Source organism: Myiozetetes cayanensis, unplaced genomic scaffold (assembly GCF_022539395.1).
Source record: "Myiozetetes cayanensis isolate MyiCay16 unplaced genomic scaffold, myiCay2020 scf1, whole genome shotgun sequence".
Classification (NCBI taxonomy): domain Eukaryota; kingdom Metazoa; phylum Chordata; class Aves; order Passeriformes; family Tyrannidae; genus Myiozetetes; species Myiozetetes cayanensis.
In genome coordinates, this window is record NW_026086604.1 from 132,407,429 (window position 1) to 132,420,113 (window position 12,685).

Below are 12,685 nucleotides of genomic sequence, written 5' to 3' on the forward strand. Positions count from 1 at the left end.
CTTGGAAATTTCCTTTCCACTTTCTGCTTACTAACTGTTTAATGGAAAAGAGAACACCAAACTCAGACAGCCAGCAGATCAAACAGAAGGATCCATGGAACTGCTGCTACTCTACAGAAATTGAAAATGGGATCTCTTCCAGATTCCCCTCCACTTGGATGTGCAGGTGTTGCCTTTTGATGATGCCCGATGTCAAGGGTGTGGGAGAGAAGTATGGGAATCAAAGATAGGCATACATATTCTGGAAGCGTGAAAAGCAAAGCTCTCCCTGGAACATTAACTCATCCTCAGTGAGCATACAGTGAATGAAAATGTGCTTTCAGATGAATCACAATTTATTTCTTCATGTATTACAACCATTATGGAATATTTAGTTTTACTCCCAGAACCCTAAATTAAACCTTAATCAAAATTTAACTAAGCTTGGAGTACTATATGAAGTTCCAAGTTTTATGTTAAAAAATAAGGTTTTACAGATATTTTGTACCTCTGTGGAAGAAAATAATTAAATCTAATCTTCTGGACTAATTTCTCTCATATTCTGCATTAACAAAGCACTCAGCAGAAGACACTAAAAGCCCAATAGCCCAGATTAAGATAGAAAATCATTAATGTTCAAGACAGTGTATAAATGTAGTCCCATTGCCTTTCTGAAGGAAAAAAAACCAAAGTACCACCTAGTCTGAAATACAAAAAAGTCAGAAACAGATGTAAGAGTCTGGTGGCTAAGAGAAGAGTGGATGTGACCCTTACCAAGAGGGATCAAGAGTAGACAGAGAGTTGTTTTGATGTGTTCAGCTTTCTGTGGCAGGGCAGCCTGCTGACACACTTGAAAGAGGACAAGAAACCCACAAAAGCCTATAGTTCTTCCCACGAACTGTAGAGTTCCTCTCCCTCGAATATCATGTTTGATTACTGGACTTGAGGGAACAGCATAAAGGGAAAAGAATTCAGCTACCCAGCAGAAGAGAACCATTCTTCCTTGCTCCCAGAGAAGGAAATATAACTGCGGTGTCATTCTGCTTGACTTGGAATTTTTAAGTATTCCTGCCAGCTGCGCCTGGAGATTATTACAACATAAAGAGCATTCAGGTATTATTCCCTCTTTTTTTCCTTTGACTTGTCTTTTACTAATGGTTATTTTTCCCAACCTCAAAAGCCGAGGGATTTTAATAAAAATTAATGGAAAAGACAGAGGAAGGAAGTGAACCAAATCCAGTTTCCTTTCCTCTTCTTCTTCCATCTGTTAGCACAGGAGAAGATTATTAGCACTATCTCAGTGCAAGGAGACTCCTTGGTCCACATACTAGCGTGTTGAAAGTTTTTTTCTCCATTTCATCTGACTAGTTTGTCTTCTGACCAGACTAAGCAGGAGCAGAAGCAGCAGCAAAGTTCCTTGTTCTAGGATTTTCTGTGATATGTATGGGTGGGTGTCAAAGCCTCAGGCAAATCCTACAAACGTTACAAACAGAGTTGATACTGGTGTGTGCTAGGGGGAGAGAAGGAGACGTGCCTGAAATTAATGCTTTAAAATGTCAGTGTTAGGCTGAGGAATAAAAGCCCTCTCCATGAGCTGGTACCCAGCACAAGGCTGCTGACAATGATACACAGCAATACACAAAGTCTGTGTTTGCTCTTTGCAGGGCTGTGTCCACACTGCAGTTCAAAGAGCAGTTCTTCTAATGGCCTACAACACGTCACTGCCTCAGTGAGGAAAAGGAGAAAGATAATCCCCAGAGTCTGGAGGAAGGGAGGGGAGCAGGCTCAGCTGCTCTGGAGCCTTTCTTCTTCAGAAGGCTCATATCACACAAGGAGGACATGCCACTAGGGAGAGAGATGAAAGAACTTACTGTTTCTTATTGATTAAACTTCCATTCCAAGCTATATAAAGGCTTCAAAACTTAAAGGAAGATACTGCAGCATTGTGTTTTCTGCAGTCTTCATAGACTTTGGAGTCAAATTGCCAGCAATGCCCATTTGCCATATTCATTCCTCAGTGGTTGTTTGCACCAGTTTTTCTAGATTTCTTTTTTGTTATGTAGTATCAATGAAGTATCTAACACAAATTTTCAGTTTTCTCATAGCAATCTACAGGTTACTTTTAAGGCTGATAATAAAAATTAAGAGAGTAGGAAGATATAAGTGGAATTTCATGGTTTCTTGACATTTGTGTATTTGGATTGTCAGTTTGAGTAAAAGAAGGTAGTTTCCCATGTAAAGTGAGAGACCTGAGTGTTAGCAGCAGACCCTTTTCATTAAAATAAAGGAAGGAAGACCTTAAACTTCAGATCAAGGCATCTTTATGCTAATTCTCACTACTTGTCTTGTGGCAGCAAGTGAACTGAATCTGAAGTACTTAGGCTGAAGGAGACAAGCGTAAACAGCATACATGCAGCCAACCAGGAACACACTGGCTCCAACCAAATACAAGAAATTGCAGCATTCGTATTTAAAATGCAGCAAAAGGCACCTGAAAATTCTGTCCTAATATCCACTAAGGTTTCCTACATAACATGTGCTTTTGAGAGTACAGTGAACCTGGTTTCTGTCTCCTACAGACCAATTTCTATATAGCTTTTAAGATAATATGATGATGACTTAGAAAATAACCAAGAAATCACGTGTTTTTTCCCAGCAGAGTAACAATATACCCATAACTGAAAATGAACTGATACCTCTTATTTTTCTCCATCTAAAGACTACACACAATTTAAAATATGAATAAAGGGTCCCTTTATTACACTGAATAATTCTGAACATATGGTAAGGCAAAAATATGTATATCATATCTATATGCTGATGCACACCAATTAAACTAGAAATTAAGAGGAAATAAAAGGCAAAAAAGCGAAAGGTCAAATGCAAAAGGGGAGAAATCCAGCCCCACAGGTTTCAAATAGAAAGAAAAGAAGGGTGTATCAGAGACAAAAAAAGTTAAATTCACTTATTGCAGAATGTTCATTAATATCATTTCAGACTGAAAGAAGAACATGATAATATTAAATAAAATCCTTGTTATTTAAATCCAAGGCAAACAAGAGAAAGCTAAACAGAAAGTTTCACAAAGATATAATACATTAAAATATAATTAAAATAAAAACTGAGAGAATGAAAAATATTAGGAAGTTAAATGAAAACATTATGCAGTTGAAACAGGATTTAAGGAAAGCAGCATAAAAGGACTTTGATGACTAAAGCAAAAGGACGAATGCTAAGGAAAACACTTTCACTGAAATATAATGAAACAAAATTGTTGCATAATGAGAGTGAGAGGGAGGGAAAGAAAGAGGGGGAGGAATTAATAAATAACAGTGAAATGAGAATAACAGTGATACTCTTTAGTGCAGATGGGTCTTCTCGTTCCAACACACTAAGGGGAATTCTTCATCTCAAAATGTGTCAAAGACGGATACAAAAGCGAATGATAAAAATGGTAGCCCTGGTAGCAGTGCCAGGGCTCCTCTGCTGGTCAGTTATCAGGACTGTCTGTTCTAGCAGTAGACAAATGTGTACACTTCCCTGCCACCATGGCAAAACCTGGAATTTGTTCGAGTAGTTGCTGAGTGATCCCCATAGACATGAGGTCAAGTCCCTTAAGGACAAATTTCTACACTCCCGAAGACTTAAATTGCTTGACAAAGAAACAGAATTTCTTCTGGCTGTAGTATTTTATTTCTTTGCTTACTACAAAAAATGGGTCTGAAGAAAAATACTAATCAACCCTAAAGGTTTTATTTGCAGCCTTCACTTTATCTTGCCATTCTTTGTCTACATCTGCACACACAGGGCAACTGGGCATGTAAGCTTGGTTTCTGTCACTGCCACTACATCATACACCACAAATTCATTTCCGCATCATCCCATATATTAACACTCTAGTTTTAAAAAGTCCTTTTCCCTCCTCAGTCTCCACAGATGGAACTACCATGAAGAATGTATTTAGAAAGTGGTCTAAAATAACAAACCTTTTAAAAAAAATCTCCAATATTGCAAACTTGTGTTACTTTCAAGCATTTTTAGTCTTGACTTTGGAGGAATGGAACTAAACAAAATGGTCTTAACCTATGAGGGTGAGAGCTAAAAGCTTACTGATGGAAGTTTCTAGCAAAAGAGAGTAGATTAATTTTATATGGAGACCTTAAAAAAGGAGAATAAATCTTTACAGAAATACATGCTTTAGCGCAACTTCTGAGAAACACTGCAGAGACCATGAATACAAGACATTCAGTCAGGTGATAACTCTATTCCTTTCTGTCATCAGACACCAAAAACTCCCTAACTATATGTAAATGGGAGTTATATGTAAAAGGAATTAATCTTCTTCCTGAATAGATGGTTGAAATACAAATACAAATATCCAAAATAGTGCAATACTAGAAGAAGTGTTGAGCCATATGAACCAAATCATTCTCTCCTGGGGGCTGAATGTGAATTAGTAGGATGGAACTTCACTGGTAGGGAAGAGAGGGGAGCAAGAGAGTGAGTGTGAAGAGAACTGGGAGAAAACCAGTGTACCAGATTGCATGAAAAATCAGGACTTTATAAAGAAACTAAAAAAACACCCCAAAACAGCACAGTTGAGACATTTGCCAGACAGTGCTGTCTAGAAAGACCTGAACTGAAAGCAAAGGAACTTTGCTGCATTTTTGTAGTGTTCTGTGAGAAAAAACTGCCTGGTCTGTCTTTATAAACAAAAGTATATCTGACATCCATATATCTCAAGTTCTCTTTCTGAAGAAAATTATCTGAAAAACCTTCCCAAAAGTGAATAGTTCTGTGTCTGAGAAATTGTGACATGAGGGTTAAAAGCAGCACTTAATAAGAGAAATCATTATCTTCTGTTCCTCTCTAGCCAAGCTGAAAATAACTACTCAGTACGGGTGAGAATTTTGAAAAATATATGGCACCCTAGTGTTTCTGCAAAGTCCTACAGAATGGCTTGCAGGTTAAAAGGTAATCTTTGTTATGCAGTAACTAATTACAAAGAATTTAGGCACACTGAGGAGCTCTAGAGCAACACCTTCTGCACACCAAGGCAAAAGAACCCGACACCATGAAGTAATAAATTCAAACTCAACCCTGAAAAACGCTCATAGGAAAAAGCTGTAAAAAAGACACACAAAGTTGAATAGTAATTTCGAAAAGAATATTAAAATTACCTGAATCAGGCTTGCTGGAAATTGTTAACAATTGTTTCCTAACCTGCAATACTCTAAAAGGGAGAACAGAGAATTTCCTGGACTTAAATAATGCAAAAGTCTACTGATTTTGCAGAGAAAGCTCCCTGGGAGGCACACTTGGCTCAGCTCAACATCATCATCCAACATAATGGTCAAGGAATCAAATAGGAAGAAGTAATTCCAATGAACAATGTTAATTGCCTCCCTGTGATGTTGTTACTGAAATTCTCCAAAGACAATTATTTAATATTAATTATTATATAAGAGAGTTATTTAGTTCTGAATTAGCCTTTAATATCTGGTATAAAGTCAGGGACCCAGTTAAGGCCTGGGAATAGGTAGTTAAGGAACAATTCTATCAGTAGTGACAGTGGAAGACCTGAATTGTGGGTCAAATATCAGTAAAGGTATCTAGAATAAAATAGCAATTGTACAACACAGAAATATCTGAATGATGACACGCTCAGAGACTGTAAAATTGGTCACAGATCTCCAACTGTCTTTCATGTTGGCATGCCATCAGATTGAACAACTGCCATTGAGAAAGCCTGCTGGACCTAAAAGTACAAACTCCATGAGAAATAGTCATGAAATTTCAGCAAAATGGATTTGGTTCTCATTTACTGTGGTATGCCATAAGAGACACTGTATAAAGGTCATGGGCAAACTCGTCTGGTAGCTGTGTGCTAAATGACATTTTGGATGGGATACTGCCATGAAAAATGTTGGTATTTTCCACCAAAGATGCTATTTTCTGCTGTTTATTTCTGATTGCATTCACAGAAATGGCATTTCCTTTTCAATCATTAGGATTATGTCAAATTACTTAGCTCTGGCATTTATTTTCTCCCCGGCACTGGGAACTGCCTACACATGCTTGAACCCTGGCTAGCCAGCTGGGTCAAAACAGAAACAATCTCTTGCTGAAATATGGTGATCTTGGCAAGGATCTATTTAACACATCACTACAACAATAGATTTAAGAAGAGTCACAAAAAACAAGCTTACTAATGCCAAAACAAGTGGGAAAATAAAGCCCATTTCCCATTCTCAATATGGCAAGTAATAAAAAATATCTGGTAAAAATCAAATGAAACTGGGCAAGCAATGTTAAAATGGCTTGGAATAGTGACAAAAAAATCAGAACAGCTACAGACAGGCAATATGCACTGGACTGTGAAGCCCACTTTGCATCATTACAGGAAGAGACACAAAAACCAGCATAATGTGGATAATTGCTATCATCTATTAAAAGAGCTGGGAATATAAATAAAATTTTAAAAAGTTAAAATATTAAATAAAGATGATCAGACATGATACAAGACAATACATTTCTGTCAAAGATACGTGTTTCTTTGTTCACAGTCAGTTCTTTAGTCTGAACCTTTCTCCTCCCCTATTCTTAATCAGGGCTGCTTGAATGTATTTACATGGCACCTAATAAAATGTAGACTCCATAAACACTAGCCACTACAATAACATATTACTCCAGTGAGTGGAAGAACATAAAGAGGTGCAGTCTACAATTAAGATGCCTTAAAATTTTCTAAAAGTATGGATAAAGATGCCAGGCAACTAAATGGTAGCAATATCTTTTCTCTAACACCTTCTTTAAAAAAATATTAGTAACCCCTAAGATAACTTTTTCAATGAACTTTCTTTCACAACTGAGAAGTAGAAATCACTGTTTTTAAAAAAATATCTATTTAGAACGCAATGTTTCTAAATAGTTACAATTTATCAGTCAAGTCTAGTACATACTGTAATGCCTCTAGAATGACTAGACCCTTATTCATCATTTTCATAAATTTTCTTCTAATCTATGGCATCAAACAGATGCACAACAGGGTTTTTTACCTAAGAATGCAGTTTGTCAGAGTATTCTAATACTACTCAACGTTAAACAATGGCAGACTATATAAGCTTCCCAGCTGATTCTCAAACCACTGAGAGGATGAAAAAACTTTCATATGCAAGAAAGAGGACAGCTGATAAAATTTGTTGGGTTTGGGTTTTTTTGGGATAGAAACAGAGAGCCACAAGCACCTGCATAACTGCATATGGGAAGAAGCACTTTAGTCACTAAAATACTATGATATGCTTGATTTGCCCACTGCGAAGCATAAGGTAAATTTTTTTTCAGGTTAGAGTTGTATTTTATTCACCTACATTGTGTCATTCAGGCAAAAAAATAAAACCAGATTCACGTATATTTTGCAAAAACAGAACACACCTTCTTTTAAGCATTGTAAATAGGAATTTCCAGGACTTTTGGACCAAAAGCATTACCAAAAAGGTGAAGGAGAATTCACAATAAAGCAATATAGCATGCAAGAAACTGTACAGTTTTGAGACATTGCTTTGCTGTCTGAATCAATCAGGCAATAGCTTACACAATTTCTATTTGTGACTTCGCAAGGATATAGAGTTAATACAGGCCTGTGCAGTCTCAACACACTGCAATAGTGTCATTAGTGAAAAAGGTGGGAATAAGGGGTACCTCCTTCCTCAGATGGCCTTGTTATCTCACTGCAGTAAGAAAAGGTAGGGTTCGTGTCAGAGCCATCTGATTTATAATCTCCCAAACTGGTAGAACGTAAATACTGCTTACTGTAACGGCTTGCTCTTTCTACAAAGGTAGAAAGAAATAAAGAATATCACAGTAAATAGACGACAGAAGTGCAAAGACAAGCAACAACATAAACCTCACCACTGCTAACATTCCTTTTCATACACTGATGATATTAAAACTAGAGAAAAGTGAATTCTTCACAATTTTGTATCCATTTTGAGCACCATTAGTTCCAAAGCTTGCTTCAGAATCTAATACAACTAAGCTTGTTTTTTGCTTTAAAAGAATAGCAGAAATGGAAGGTAGGATTGAGATACAAGAAAAGTTATGAAGATGAAGCATATAAAAATTTCCAGTGGAAAATCCAAATATTGCTTTATCCTAGCATGCATACAAGTGCATGTGGAAATACCTCTGTATATTATTCAAAGGAATATTTAAAGTTCCACTATCAGTAGAAAAGAAAATACATGTGCAAAATTAAACATTTAAAAGAAATATAGGGTGGGGAAAAAATCAGTAAGCCAAAACAGCAATAACTGTTATTATATTATTTTCTCTCCTTTTCCATCTATCCTTAAATTAGGAATGCCTTACAGTTGCAAATAATAGCACAAAGCATAATATATGCCATATAGGCAAAACATGCATAAAAAACCAATTTCATAAATAGGCCACTTTCTATAACTCTGAAATTTTATAAGGTCCAATTATTTGAAAATTCTGCTTATAGGGAGGACAAAGTAGGTCAGTGTTTTTTAAGTGGCTACTTGTAAATGGCATGAATAACTTGTTTAGGGTAAGATTTATTTCACTGTTTCTTATCTGCACATGTGATTACAGATGAAGTTCCTATAAAACACTGCTTTTAAACTACTGCAGTTATAAATATATATGAAAGCATACTTATAAAACATATGGTTGGCACATTGACCTGAAAATTTACTGTATCAACTTAGTTTCAAGAACATAAAGAGTGTGGAAAATTCAGGATATAGGCAATACCAGAAAGCATATGCAGACTCCTAGATTGAATATTGTCCTCCAGAGGATCAATGTCGAAGATGGAGCCAGGATCTGTGCGCCAAACTTTAAGATCTTTTTCCAAATCATAGAAATTATAAGACAGACAAACAACAAGCATGAAAGGAATGATCTTTAGCAATCGGCAATCAATTTTCTTCATCTAGAAATTAACCAAAATATCTAGTCACGTGAAACTATCAGAAAGCATTAATCTCCTGCTTAAAAGAACTTAGTGCATTCATTTTAAGCTTTGACACTATTTTATGGAGACTTTTGCTCTCAATTAATTTTCTTTTTCTAAACATGACCATAGTACTTTCTTAAGTCTAAATAAATGGAAACAAGTTAAGTAAGTATCACATACCAGAGCTCTTTACGAGTAGCAGAACCAAAAAGATCAGAGCTACAAGGGTATTTTCCCAGTTCACCAACAGCACCCTTACTCCATGGAGATGCTGCGGTATATATCTCTAAAACTGAGAGTTGGCAGTATACAGCTGACAGAGACACTAGAGATCCTCCTTTGCACACAGCAGAGGTCACGCCAGCCTAACATGCAGAATCAGGGCCATAGTTCCCCTTATCCAAAATAAATTTCTGCTAATTGTTCAATTTATATAAATTCAAAAGTATCGATCTTTCTTAATTAATACAAAAAATGGTCTAAGGAGACAAATTCAGTTGTAAAAATCTACCTTATAGATATCTACAGGGTAGATCAGTAAAATGAAGCCCAGTCTTGATCTTAACTAGTAATTTCCTCTTTCTTCCAAATATCTATTTCCTGGGATGCAGACTTACAGTTGATCCACTACCCCACTACCCCACTACTGAAAAGCATTTCTGGAATTCTATGTATGAGTTCAATAACAGTGGTACTTGTAAGACCTTCAGCTTTAATTCATATATGCAAGTTACTAAGATCTCTCAAAATCACATCTCAACAGGGTATTGAAAGAATAAAGAGTCCATAAGGAATAATTAATTTCATATTAGACTTTAAGTTAAAAACACAGTAGAAAAGCAAATATAGATTCAACTATGTTTTAACAAACTTTTAACAAATAATTACAGCATTGTACAACTTAAGAGGAGGTTTATAATAAATGCAGAGGCAAGTACAGTGTAAATTCATGATCTACTCACATCAATTTAATATATACAATTCATATGGGCAGAAGTGTTCATATGCTTGAGGGTACGAAGTCTCTACAGGGGGATCTGGACAGGCTGGATTGATGGGCCAAGGCCAGTAGTAAGAGGTTCGACAAGGCTGGGTGACAGGTACTGCCCTTGGGTCACAACATCCATGTGCAGTGCTACAGGCAGGGGCTGGAAAGCTGCCCAGTGGAAAGAGATCTGGGGGTGCTGGTCAACAGTGGCTGAACATGAGCCAGCAGTGTGCACAGGTGGCCAAGGCCAATGGCATCCTGGCCTGTATCAAAAGTAGTGTGGCCAGCAGGACCAGGACAGGGATTGTCCCTCTGTACTGGGCACTGGTGAGGCCACACCTTGAGAACCACGTTCGGTTTTGGGCCCCTCACCACAAGGACAGGGAAGTGCAGAGAAGGGCAAGAAAAACAGTGACAGGTCTGGAGCACAAGTCTGATGAGAAGCAGCTGAGGAAGCTGGGGGTGTTCAACCTGGAGAAAAGGAGGCTCAAGGGAGACCTTACACTTTTTACAACTGCCTGAAAGGAGATTGCAGCAAGGTAGGAGTAGGTCTCTTCTCCCAGGTAACAAGTGACAGCGTGAGAGAAAATAGCCCCAAGTTGTTCCACGGAAGCTTTAGGTTGGATGTTAGAAAAAAATTCTTCACTGGAAAGGTTATCAAGCACAGGAACAGGCTGCCCAGGGAAGTGGTTGAGTCACCATCTCTGGAGATATTTTAAAATGTGCTGACATGATGCTTGGGAACATGGTTTAGTTGTGGGCTTGGCAGTGCTGGGTTAATTGTTGGACTGGATGATCCTAAAGTTCTTTTCCAATCTAACTGATTCTATGATATCTGATATTCTAAAATAAAATAATTATTTAATCTCTTCATATCCATTTTAAATAAAATCTTTATGTAAACTACAATCAGTCAAATCACGAATCTATGAGATAACACCTTTTTACTGGGGGTTTTCTTCTTGGGCAGATCTGTCTGAAACATTTACTCAATGCATTTGAAGTAGGAAAAAAATTGTCTTTCCAACTTTTTCCTTTTGCTGGTTTGAGTGGTAGCAAGATAAAAAATGGGTTGATAGGCAAAGTAAGACTGTGAGGACCCCAAATGTGTCATGTTGCAAATGATTAATAGCCTAGATGCAATGAAAAGAACAGACAGAGCTAATAAAATCCAAAGCTCAGTTACATCAATTTATCTTGATGGGTTTAGAACAGTTTTAGCACAGTTAAAACTACTGCCTATTTGCCAAAGCCAAGACACTAACTTCAGCAATCATGTATTTGAAAAATTGTTACAGCTTCACCAATAATACATTAAAAATCAATCAGAGGCACTCTAGGTACAGAAGTACTAACTAACTGGATAAGCAATTATCAGCTAGGAAGAAAACTCACAAGAGTCATAACTGTGTTTTTGAGTTTGCAATTTTTTCTGAGCTGCCAAGGACATTCCATGAGCAGCGAGCTCACTGCTTCTTTTTAAACAAGTGGATGTTATAATTGCAGTTCTCTGAAAAAGCATTAGCTGAAATATCACAGGTTTGTCATAGACTTTTTCCTTTAAATAATTGTACTATTTTTGCTGTTTGGCAGGCATGGAGGATTAAGAATTTCTGTGTGCTTCGATACTGGAGTATTTTAAGGTGATAAAGAGTACTAGCATTTCAGTTACTTACAGCTCAAGAATTTATCTCAGGGATGTTCTTAATCCCAATATACTTGTGTTAGCAAGCCTTCAACTGCTGAACATAGGACTGTACACTACACAGGGCTACAGCACACATGCAATGCAGGATAGAGTAGGAGGTTTGAAGTGTGCACCAAACAGCATATTGCAAACTGCACATTATACTGTACTTTTGCAGGAGCTTTTCTCTCTTGCTGCATCACTTCTAGCTATGGGGGAGAGTATTTGGAGACTTTAAGGAAAAGACTAAAAAGCATCTGCCAGGAATTATATAGTTAACCTTGCTTTAGGCAGGAGGAAGAACTCTATGACCCACCAATTAGTCCATTTTACCTGCATTTTTATCTGGGTTTTGCAAGGTAAAATCAACCTCGCTGTTATTACTATGTATGAAGGATTTTAGAGTGCTATCTCAGCATGTTTTCCCATACATAGATCCTCTGGAGTCTACATGGCTGTAAAGCAAAGGAAAAGAGAAAAGAGACACACCAAAAAAGGAAATGAGAAAAAAAAAAGTCAGGCTGCCATTTCCTTTGCCATAGCAGACTTGCTAACTTTTAATCGATTCCAAATATCCACTTTGATTTTTAAATAGTGTTCATTATGAATATTGCAAATAATATCTTAATGCAATACCCTGTCTTTACATACAAATCTAATCTGTATTCTAGTCTTGAACACCCGATCATATCTTGCACCACCATTTAAAACACTACTTCTGAACACTGGTTCTTGGCTTACCAGAGACCTAATGAGTAATTGATGAATCGCACCTTGAGATATCTTTTAAGCTGTGTGAAATTCTAAAACAAGAGGTAAATGGACATGTACAGCTCTGGAGAAATTACTGACTGACAGAAAGGGACATTTCAAACAGGCCTGCAACATTTAAACATTGCAATCTTGCAGAATCACAGTTTTAATAATTTTTCTTCTGTGCAAAATTAAGATTATTGCATACATTTTTGCTTTTCTTATAGAGCCAAAATTCAGATTTAAAGTAATAGCAGACTATTCATAAAAAAAACCCACACACACACATACAAAA

At 37.0% G+C, this 12,685-nt stretch overlaps 1 protein-coding gene across 2 annotated transcripts in view; it reads right to left on the reverse strand.

The window, feature by feature from the left end:
- Nucleotides 1-12,685, reverse strand: part of NEBL (nebulette) — a 245,879-nt gene that overhangs the window by 19,429 nt on the left and 213,765 nt on the right. The window lies entirely within an intron of this gene.